Genomic DNA, 12611 nt, shown 5'->3' on the forward strand with positions numbered 1-12611 from the left:
CTTATAGCTCTCATTTCATCTCCACATAAATTTAACACAATTACACACCTCTTCACACACACACAGACACACCAGTGCCACATCAACCTCTCACCACATGATATGGAGTCATTTTCTCCTACTAGGCAGTAATTACCTCAGATAAGGGGCAATTAGGGTTGGTATTTGGTAATGACCGGCACTGGACACGTTTAATTACAGACTGCTCTAATGCACTGATTCCTGTAATAGAAGGATCTCGCTTTGAAGTAGTGGAGAGCGAAAGAGAGGGAGAAAGTGAACGGCACGCTCCCATACCTGTCGCAGGTAAAACCCAAGGTACTGTAAAGTCCTATAATGAGAATGAGACAGGTAGTAGGACAACTAACTTGAAAATGAGCCTCGTTTAAAAATACAGTTGCCATAAAAGAACTATTTTTGGCTAAATGGATCTATAAAGAACCTTTAGCATCTTTGTAATGAAGAAATGGATCTTCGAGGAACCAAAAATGGTTCCTCTGTGGCATCACTGTGAAAAACCTTTTAACTCTTTCCCCACCATTTACGAGTTATCTCATCAATTAAGCGAAAACGCTTTCCTGCCATTTATGAGTTTTTACTGCAATCCATATTTCCTCTATTATTCACTAGGTGGCGCCCTTACCCAATTTATAAAACACTAGTCCCTTTCACACATACAGTCTTTACTGGTAATTTACTGGTAAATTGCAGTTAGCATGTCATGTGTGAACAGAACCTTTTCGGTAAATCAGTGCTCCCAATTTACCAGTAAGACAGGTTGTAAGATTACCAGTAATTTACCGGTAAGCGTTGTGTGTGAACGAAAAATTTAGGATTACCGGCATTTAGAACTGACGACGTCAGACCGCGCTGACAGATCGGGCCAATAAGAAAGTTTTTTATACAGGTGACGCGTTACCCCCGAACTGTTTACGGACGTTTCCACACACATGCTGCTTAAAAGTCGAGCACACCTGAAGTTAACATCCAGATTTCTTCACCAAAGTTGTTTAAAACAGCTTACCACCTATTTGCCATATTGCCAACGTCCTTAGCACACCATCTGTGAAGCCTAATGTGCAAACGCGCAGGTTCCGTTTGACGCCGCCTTAACGCAATGTTGTGTGGACACGAGCAACTTTGCCACCGTTTGCCACAGATGTGAAAACAACAAAATACGGACCGTGGATATTAAGTCATAACCCGCCGTTGTTTACAAATACGACACGGAGCTCGCGGCCACGCGCCACAGGTAACTTCCGCTTTCTCTCCGAGTTAACCGGTATTTTGATGCTGATGTGTGAATTAGGGATGTCAATTTATGCAATTTCCCATATTCGATGATCATTTAAATTAACTATCAATCAATCGAATAATCTTTAACAGTAATAGTGCAATAAGCCTTCACTGCAGTGGCATATAGCCAATGACATACAAGTGTGCATAAAAACGACAGCTTCCTCACGCGAATTAAAAGATTTTATTTTGTATAAATAACATGCTAGTGGGATTGTAAAATGAGTCAATGTAGTTGTTGTTATGATAAAATCATCAATTTAAACTTATCTCAGAATGAAATATAATGACTAATAGACACAGTAAACTCCGCCTCACATGGGCACTCTGCAACAGACGCATGAAAGTCCATGTCAAAATAACAGTTTTATTATCATCAAGTGATATTTATCAAGTTGTTTACCTCGCTTTCCGAGTCGTTGATACACTGTTTGTAATTATATCCAAGAAGCACACGAAGGGCACTTTTCTCGTCGTCACCTCAGTTTAGACGTACTTTCAGCAAAGATGCTTATATTACGGAGATGCCAACCTTCCATTAGAAAACACGCAGCGCCTCATCCAGTCAATAATGATGATCAGTGATATATGTTGCGGGCATTCAGGGTGTAACGACAGTCAGTTACAGTTTACATTTGACGGTTTCTTGCCATAATTTAAGATTACATTTTAATCTGTTCATTAAAAACGGCTTCTGGTCTCCTTCTCTGTATATAGCAGCGTTGCTATGCTAATCTTGCAGGCTTCCCCGAAGAGGGTCTTTGCTTTCAGTATCCTAAACGTATTTGTATTTTCTGCGTCGGACCCTGTCAGATCCACTGCGGATGTAATTTCGTTGCGTTGGCAGCCAGCCAGCCTCGTCTCGCATGACGTTAAAAAGCACATGCGTGTGCTTGGCATCGAGCATCGTTGTGATCATAGCTAGTAGTTTAACTTTTGCGCGCTCGCTTAATTTTTTTTTCTCTGACTGTATGTGTTTTGCGCAGGCGCCGCACACACGTGCATGATTTTGTTTCCAACAATCGTTAAGTTTTATCGAGTAAATTCTTATCGACAATTAATCGAAGATCGATTAATTGTTAACATCCCTAGTGTGAATGATGTCTTACTGGTAAAAAGACGGAACGTCACTGCATGTGTGAACAGCAGATTTTTGTATTTACTGGTAAATTCATTCTGGTAAATTCATGGTAATTTAACAGAATTACTGTGTGAAAGAGGCTACTGATTCATTCACTGATCCAAAAACAGTAAAACTCTGTATGTTTTGATCATCGATCTGAATCTGATTTCTAACAAAAATCCTTTACAAAAATGCAATTATCTCAAATTAGCTTTTTACTTAAAATTTAGTATTTTTGAAGAAAATTACCCATATTTGAGAGGTGATAAAAAGAGAACAAATTAAGATAGGATGACATTTTTTTGGGTGTCTTCATTTGATATATTGTATGTTTATATATTTATTTCCTGGAAGGCATTAAACTTTTGTAAAAATCATAAAAAATGTTGGCGCTGGCTGGCAACTTTAAAAAAAAATGCTGGCGGGTAAAGAGTTAGCCTACTGGATCATTTTAAAAGGGCACCTTTTGTGACCCCACTGTACTGAATGTAAATGTTACTAATGCTTTGCTGAAGTTATTTCATTTTTAAAGTGAGAGGACGTACAGTATAAGAAATGGACAGATCAGCTTATCTCTACAGTTCTCGCGCTAATTCTTGTTTCTTCCTTGTGTTCTGCTTGGGGTCGTGACCTGGATTGCCGACACGGTGATCTAGAGTGATGTGAGCATCAGCGAGACCAAGGCCAAGGGTCGAGTCACACGAACGGGGAAAAATCCGAGCAAGCTGGAAAGACGACCCCGGTGTGCCGACCGTCTCCGAGAGACACCCGGAAATAGTCTGGTAAATCTCATCCTGCATAAATTGAGCCCTGCTAAAGTAATCTAATGGCTATACTTAAATCCCCTGTCTATTAATAAATCATTACCCTCACATCAGCACCCAGGCTATATAAAATCATTAGGCCTTTGCCACTGTATAAGGTGTCTGTATGACACCACAGCCATTTCAGGGTCTTCGTGTCCATCTGACAGTTTATTAACATGCTTCACTGTACTGTAGGATTGGGTTATCAACTCAAGTGCTGTCATGAGATCATACTGTATGTGTTTGCTAATCTAATTAAAGGTATAATGTGACCCAACATCTGATGAAGCTGTTAAGTCATCGTGTAGACTCGCTGTAGACGCGCCTGACCCTGTGAACTGTGACCCCACCATTTTTAGATCCTTACTGGTGCTCCCCCAGTGAACTGTTTCCTTCATTTAAACTGCATCAAACGCCTTCACAGCTGTGTGCCTGATCTCAGCGACTTCTCTTTATGTCTCTCTTTGCCTTATCTCCCTCTCTCGATCGCTCTCCCTCTCATTAACATTCATTAATACCTGTCATATTTCAAACAGTCTTGCTTTTCCTTTGACAACCTGTAATTCAGCTTGTCTTACTGCACCCGGATCAAACCCCGCACACAGCAACTCTCTCTCTCTCTCTCTCTTTCTCTCTCGATCGCTTACTCGCTTACTACACACATTTCTTAATCATACTGACATCCAGGCAAACAGATTAGATATTTAGTGAGATATCGTATGGTCATTATAAATCATACGTGTCGATTTGGATCTGTATGAGAGAGTGACTTGTTCTATCTTCATTTGTTTGTTGAAAGAGTTTAGTATGTGATGACAGTATTTAAACAAATGACCACCACTGGCAGTGATGTTAACATTTTAAGGATTGCTCATAAAAAAGAAACTTGTATTATAAACATACAGTAAGTAAAATTGATCGTTGACAGTTGAATTCATTAGAGGGATGTTACAATACAAAATTTCTGTTCAGATATCTATATTTGATTAGAATGACATCTACCAATAGCAATAGTTTTGCTTTTTACTCGTCGTTGTTTTAAATACAACCTCCAACACTAGCCGTACAAACTCCAACACTACCTGCGTTCTCATTGAAGATGTTAGCAAAACTTTTGCGCAATTTTTTAAATGTCGACAAAAAACTATTGCTAAATGATGGCCTTTACATTAAGCGATGTCATGCGACCAGTTTACAATGCATTACAATATTGCGTTACTTAGTTACTTTTCATGGAAAGTAATGCTTACGTTACTTTTTAGTTACTTTTGCATTACTTTTTCTTGGCTGAGGCTTGATCTCTTTCATGTGTTTTATATGACTGGAAAGTTCTGCATTCAGAAATTGCATATTTCATCACAAAAATGTCGAGCTCTTGCCTGCCATCTCAGTTTCTGACTTAAACTGTTCCCACACAGGAATGTACGAACAGAGCATAATGTAACTACGTTTAGTTTAATTCAATACATAATTGAATTAATTAAACTAAAAAAGTAACTTGCATTACTTTTTTAAAAAAGTAACTCAAATATTAATGTTTACATTTAAAAAGTAATGCTTTACTTTACTCGTTACTTCAGAAAAGTAATATTATTACGTAATGCACGTTACTCATAATGAGTTACCCCCAACCACCGCATGCAACTAAAACGTAATTTTGTTATCTAACGATAAATCATTCCAAAAACCATGGCGACGGGTGTATTTGACCTCATATGGTACCACTCAGACTGACATGTGGATGACTTTAAAATACCGCAAGAGCGCCTTGAAAGCATATAGAGCAGTCAACTCACGAATCGTGCTCGCTGTATTTTGATGTCATGCCCTGGTCGATTCTTGTGACGCAACATGAAGTCGAACACACCACTTCTGTCTTGTCCTTTAAACAAACATACCGTGCCATATTTAAAGAATGATCATGTGACTTTTACACACGCCAGGTTTCGCTGTAAAATCCAATTGCAGTTTTGCGTTATATTTCTTTTTCGAATTGCCTGAAAAAACCTGACCCAAGCGTAAAAACTTTCTTGTGATCTATTGGAGTTTATGCAAAATTGATGTGTTTCCATTGGACACATTTTTAATTTGCTATTTCAATATTAAAATAAGGGTTGTTCCGCCCCATTTGATTGCCAGGATGTAATCTGCCCTGATCTCCGATAGTAAAGACATTTGCTTTTTCGATTATAGGCCAAAATATCTGTGCATCCCTATTAAAAATGATTTTTTCTCCAGTAAGACCTAGATACTACAGACAACTTAAACATGTTTTATCTAGTTTTGTCAAAAGATACCAAATGTACCAAACCTATGACTGAGAGAGAAGAGCTAAGCATGCCCTCCCCTCCCCTGGTCGTACTCAATTTTAATTTGCATCACACTGATTGTCCTGCTATGATCTGGACTTAGCATAGTTGATGAACATCAGTCTCAGTAGAAGTGTCACATAAAAAACGAGTGATGGAAACGGAAAATTTTGATTAAAAATCCCTTAATTCACAAAAAAGTTTTTACCCTTGCTTAAAGTCGCAATGAAGTTGACATGAAAAACTACATATATTTTTTTCATATTGTGGTATTATTAAGAAATGACTTATCTGTGAGCTTCATTGCTTTTAAAAAAAATTGTGTGTGCTCATAATCTTTAATCAAAAATGCAAGTCTCCTCCCCTCCTCAAAACGATCTCTCTTCACTTCCGGTCAAAAGTATGGCAGGTGGGCGGGGTCCGGGAGAAGGTCGCAGCGATTAGCAATTGTCAACACGACCCAACTTCAAACGATCCAATCAGATCTCGATGGATAAATTCGAATCCAGCCCTGCCTTATTTCATCTCAAAAGCCGTTTCATTCGGATATAAGTCACCACGGGGAAAATAAGGCAATCGCTACTTCCGTTTCATGGCGACTTTAAGGTGGTAAAAAAGAGTTAAATCTGAATAATCGAAGATGGAAACGCATTTGCTGAATAAATTCTGACATAGCGAACAACCCATGTGACTGATCGTCTAGCTGTATCAGGTGATGTTGTCTTTATCATATGGGGCTCGACATTGTCGCAGCATGCCGTTGTTTTACTTTCTGTTGGTTAAGTTACCAATACCAATTCGCTCAAACAACTTGATTTGTTTTTCTTATTTTTGCAAGTTTTGAAAAGATTCGCTTCACGTTTGAAAGAAAACCCAGCTATTGATATTTGTGACGTTGCTAATAACAACTGGTTTGGATTTTGGGAAAGAGTATCTCGGGGAGTACGTACAGATAAACCTGCCAACTTTTTTTTTGTTAAAAAAGCCCTCAGTTGAGCAGTTGTCGTTATGGAGGTGAGTGTTGGATCCCTGGTCACTAAAGTCCAGGATCTAATTGGTTCCTTTGTGGAGCTCATCGGCCGAAAGGTGTTGAGTTGCCCACTTAAAAGTGCGAAGTTTGGAAAGTGAGTGTCGAACTCAAGACAGATTGCTCAAGCTTACCTCTGCAGTCATTAAACGAGCAATGGCTGGATTTTGCGGAGGAAGTCCTAACGCATTGACCAGATGACAAATTAGGACCGTCCGGCTCTCTCTCTTTCCAGAGGGGGCTGCTGACTTTCTGCTTGTGTGTGTGGATCGAATAGACTCCGTTCTTTTAAGTCTAGCGCTGATGCATCTGGGATTGGTTAGACGGATGACCTGTATAAAAAGTGTTGCTGAAAAGGCCATTTGATGTTCTGCTCTGTGATCACTCAACCATTTGGGTCTATGGTGTTTCTTTTTTGTTTCCAGGCCCTACGGTTATATACTTATGCAGTATTACCCAGGAAATGTCCTCATTGGAGTGCTAATAACTCCACTTGATTACATTTCATTTTTGGCATGGGGTCACCGAGGACAGTTGTAATATTTTCCTTCATAACTTGCATGTATGAGTAAAACCGGGTTATGTATGGGACAGTTCTGAAAGCTGCTTTTTAAAGTGTTCCCCAATTTCCCCTGACCTTACAGATGTTGACCGGCAGCTGTAAGTGTCATCACTTTGTGTTTGAAGAAATTTAGTGTGCTGCTATTGCCCCTATTAATTACCCGACTGTTTTATCTAAAGCAACTTGAAGGAAACTTATTGCAGAGATGTTCCTCCTGGAGTTACCCAATGTTAAGGGTCTTGCTTTATGAGGTTTGAACCCTTTACCATTCCAGATGTGAGCTAGTCGGCTACACCACCTCTACATAGACAGCTAAACTAGACTAAAGCCGTCTTTCGATTGTACACGAAAAACGATGGCCGATAAACCAGAAGTCATTCATTCCCTATGGAGGGTTGCAAAGGGGCCTGCGGGGGTGCCGACCATCTGCGGATGCGTAATTTTCAGATCCAATTCAAGCTTTGGATGCAAAAAAAAATTGAACTTGTGCGACTACACCGCATGCGACACGCCGAACGAAAGTGAAGTACTTCATTGTATTCCAATCAAAACACTGTGTGCGAGGTGAAAATTATTAATCCTTTTTTGTTTAACTTTATCAGTAACACTTGAATTCTTTGAAAACGATTGATTACTGATAAGTAATAAATTATTAATTTAATCTTTTCTCCATATGTTCTTTCCAAAAATATTGGATGTCATGTATGCATACTTGTTCACTTTCACTTTTTACTATTACTTTTTTATTTGCATTCATTTATTTATTTTACTATATGCATATGGTAAATATTCGTAGATTGAAGGCTCTTGCGCTGCAATGAGCTTCTCTCCCATTTGGCACGGATTTACGATTAAACAAAAATTTCATTTCGACTGCCACTAGGGGGCGAACTCCGACAGTCATGTCCAAATGCCGTATGCCGTGGACAGGCGGCTTTAGTACATCACTTAAATGCACTCATTCAATGTAGACTTGGCAAACTACTGGAAGTATTTGTAAATTTGTCGTTGTTATTAATTTTTATTTAATTAAGTTAGTGCTGGGCAATGATTAATCGCGATTAATTGCATAAAAATAAAAGTACTTTTTTTGCATAATTAATGAGGGTGTGCTGTTTGTAATTATTATGTATATATAAATACACACACATTCATGTATGCATTTAAGAAACATTTACATGCGTATATATATATATTTATATTTATATATATTCTATATGATATATACATTTTAAAAATTTATATTTAAAAAAAAAAAACTGAAATGAATATATGTACACTGAAAAAAAAAATTCATTTAATTTACTCAATTTTTTAAGGTAAGTGGTTGCAATCAATTTATTTAAGCTACATTTAAACAAACAAAAAAAATAGAAAAACAAAACAAAAAACTTGTAAATAAATGTAGCGTAAATAAATTGATTGCAACCACTTACCTTAAAAAAATTGAGTAAATTAAATAAATTATTTTTTTCAGTGTATGTGTTTGTGGTTAAATATACATAATAATTACACACAGTGCACACACATATTATGCAAAAATCACTTTTATTTTGTATGCGATTAATCTAAGTCTAGCACTAATATTTATATAATTTGGCCAAAGATGCAAATTCACCATGTAGAACGGCGGTCAGGAATGTGCCTATAATGCCATAAAATGCTGCCTAGGTAGGGATCTCACTAGAATTTGGAACAAAGCTAATAAAAAATGACAAACAACAATAACAAGTAATCATCAGGTTATTTTATGAGTACAGCACACACGCAGGCACTTGAATTCAAGTTTGCCTAATTGGTTTACCACTTGGTAATTTTCCTTGTTTGTGTTTGTGAGCTCAGCAGGACTGGAATTCACTGGCTCTGGAATTTCTGTGATAGTTTGACAGTACTTGTAAAAAGATGGTACGGTTGTCATGGCGATGCGAACACCTGTCGAGCTTGCCCAAACAGGTGGGCATACCGCTGTCGATCAATATGTCAGCACAATCCCGAATGCACTTTGATTTTACATTTTTTATGGCAGACTAATGTTTTTCCACAAGTTGGTAATCCCGGTTATGTTATTCTGTTTATGTCAGTCTGCCGTACGTCATGGTGCCTTGATATCCCGTGATTGCACGCTACTGTAATGTGTTAATGGATGCTTCCTCTATTTACAATGGAAAACTGTAATGCTGTTTACAGACCCGGCAGGAGCTACGAAACCCAATTTCAGAACTGCCATCAGGACAAAAGAATTTTCCATGACAACGCTGTTCCCCTTATGTCAGCAGGGCATCTCGGATTGCCAGTCAATTTAATGATGTATGTCTCTATCCTGAACTGGCGTATAGTCTGTGCAAAAGCCGTTTACGCAGGACATGCTTGTGCGCTATTTTTTATTGTAGTTGTGCCAGAATTTTTAGCTGGGTACTTGGTTAGGATGCAATGTGTTCACATCATCTTAATGCTGCTAAGTCACATCAACACATCCATCATTGATTCTACATATAAACATCCTCTCAATCTTTTTCCCGATACCAGCCACTTTGGTTTGAACTCCGTGTCGTCCCTATTAGTGGTTTGGATGACAGACGAGAAGTCTTTGTGTGTGGGTGGTTTGATTCTCTTCTGGGTCTAAAGTTTCGGTGTAAGACAGTCGGTCTGATCTGCAGTAGATGTGTTTTAAATCCTTTCCATTCATGTGCTTCGCTCTATGAGTGAGTCGGACGATAAGTAGCGCACAGAGAAGCAACCTCAAAAAAAATTGCTTGCAAAAATCTGTGTAATATTTGCTAACCTTCATTCAGTTTAATTAAGGACTAAAATAGCATTTAGTTTAAATTTTTATTTTATTTTAAAGATAATTTTACTTTATTTATGTGATTACATTTTGTATCAATCCGAAAAGCAATTATGGGTCAAATATAGATCACATGATCAGAGCATTGTAGCAAAGCAGATCTGGGGCACCATTGACATCCATAGAATGAAAATAATACTATGGAAATCAATGGTGCCCCAGATCTGTTTAATGTTTATAACATTTTTTTTAAATATCTTCCTTTGTGTTTAATAAAATGTATACAGATTTGTAATAAGTGAGTGAGTAAATGATGCCACAATTTTCATTTTTTGGTGAACTATCCCTTTAAGAACCAATCTGAAAGTTTGTGACATACGTTCAACACCGCTTTTGTGGCAATGTGTGCGCACCGCTATCTAATTTGCATAATTCCTTTAGTGAATTACATGCAAATAACCACCACAGGCAGCAGGTGCAGTTCATTCTTAGTTGAATGCCTCCCAGAATCCTCGTTTCGCCATTATGGAGAAAAAACAGGGAGGCAGATTAAATCAATGTCACTTAGCTAATAGCAGACATGTAGGTGGGATAACAGGCCATAGAGTCAAAGCCTTTGTACTCCGTGGGACACCATAACAGCATTCCATCTCTCCAAATCACTGGAATCGGATTGGCTGTCCATCTTTCCCATCATTCTCCTGGTTTTCAGGTGGTTGTCGTTGTCTGTCTGACAGAGCTTGGCTTGTGTTGGGTCCAGTTTCTAAAACATTGATTAGGCCTAAGCCTGTAACAATAAACAGCCAGCTAGGCTTTGGCAGAGTCGTGTTAGTGTTTCTTCCATATGGAGTAGATAGCAAAGCATGCTGGGTAATAGCTCTCATATGTGACCTCTCATCCCGAGACATGCAGTCCTGTAGGATTCAATAGTGATGTTTTAGACATAAATATTGAAGAGATATATAGAAATAATATAGAAAGACAACTACGGACATGACTCCAACAGTTGTTTTTTGCACGACCTACTGTGCCAGAGCACAGACAAAGGTGGGAGTTTAACACAAAGGAAAAAACATTAGCAGATGTTATGTTAAACTTTGGTATAATGTACTTTTATCACCATATTCCGCCTTAAGAGAAACACATTGTTTCGCACTTCAACGGGCCCCTCGACGGGTATTCAAATAAGGCATTGTACCTGGTTGCACTTTGTCTAGTAATGCAAGAGCAAATCCTCAGGGTTTTGGAGCTGCCCTCTTATGACTGTGGTATTAACCTAAAGCTACAAACTGTATTCACATGTGTAAGACAGACATAAATAACACAAGATAGGCTCGATCTAAAGCCTGTTACAGTTCAGCTTTAAGCATTGGTGAAATAATGCAGTGAAAAACTTGATTAAGCTACACTGTGAGAAATAAATGGTAAAAATATGTACCCCAGCTGTCACTGTAGCAGTACCCTTTAAAAAGGGCCCAATATGTACCATTAGAAATATATATTTATACATTTGGTACCAATATGTACTTCTGAGGTACTAATATGCATGTTTGAGGTACTAATATGCACTCTTTAGTACCAAAATGTACCTCAGAGGTACTAATATGCACTCTTTGGTACCAATATATTTACCCCGGAGGTACTAATATGCAGTCTTTGATACCAATATTTACCTCTGAGGTACTAATCTGCACTCTTTGGTACCAATATTTACCTCTGATGTACTAATATGCACTCTTTGGTATCAATATTTACCTCTGAGGTACTAATAATATGCACTCTTTGGTACCATTATTTACCCCGGAGGTACTAATATGCACTCTTTGGTACCAATATTTACCTCTAGGTACTAATATGCACTCTTTGGTACCAATATGCATGTTTGAGGTACTAATATGCACGTCTATGGTACCAATATGTACCTCTGAGGTACTAATATGCACTCTTTGGTACCAATATTTACCTCTGATGTACTAATATGCACTCTTTTGAGAGGTACTAATGTGCATGTTTGAGGTACTAATATGCACTCTTTTGTACCAATATTTACCTCTGAGGTACTAATATGCACTCTTTGGTACCAATATTTACCTATGAGGTACTAATATGCACTCTTTGGTACCAATATTTACCTCTGAGGTACTAATATGCACTCTTTGGTACAAATATTTACCTATGAGGTACTAATATGCACTCTTTGGTACCAATATTTACCTCTGAGGTACTAATATGCACTCTTTGGTACCAATATTTACCTATGAGGTACTAATATGCACTCTTTGGTACCAATATTTACCTCTGAGGTACTAATATGCACTCTTTGGTACAAATATTTACCTATGAGGTACTAATATGCACTCTTTGGTACCAATATTTACCTCTGAGGTACTAATATGCACTCTTTGGTACAAAAATGCACCTCGGAGGTACCAATATGCATGTTTGAGGTACTAATATGCACGTCAATGGTACCAATATGTACCTCTGAGGTACTAATATGCATGTTTGAGGTACTAATATGCACTCTTTTGTATCAATATGTACCTCTGAGGTACTAATATGCACTCTTTGGTACCAATATGTACTTCGGAGGTACTAATATGCACTCTTTGCTACCAATATTTACCTCTAAGGTACTAATATGCACTCTTTGGTACCAATATTTACCTCTGAGGTACTAATATGCACTCTTTGGTACCAATA

At 38.1% G+C, this 12611-nt stretch overlaps 1 protein-coding gene across 3 annotated transcripts in view; it reads left to right on the forward strand.

The window, feature by feature from the left end:
• Positions 1 to 3077: 3077 nt before the first annotated feature.
• The window catches only part of sema3aa (sema domain, immunoglobulin domain (Ig), short basic domain, secreted, (semaphorin) 3Aa), a 132318-nt gene continuing 122784 nt past the window's right edge, over positions 3078 to 12611 (forward strand). For all 3 annotated transcript variants that reach the window (XM_073869139.1, XM_073869142.1, XM_073869140.1), the window contains exon 1: positions 3078 to 3201. The gene's annotated coding sequence lies outside the window, so the exon portion shown is untranslated. The remainder of the gene's footprint in view (positions 3202 to 12611) is intronic.

This window comes from Misgurnus anguillicaudatus, chromosome 1 (assembly GCF_027580225.2).
Source record: "Misgurnus anguillicaudatus chromosome 1, ASM2758022v2, whole genome shotgun sequence".
Classification (NCBI taxonomy): domain Eukaryota; kingdom Metazoa; phylum Chordata; class Actinopteri; order Cypriniformes; family Cobitidae; genus Misgurnus; species Misgurnus anguillicaudatus.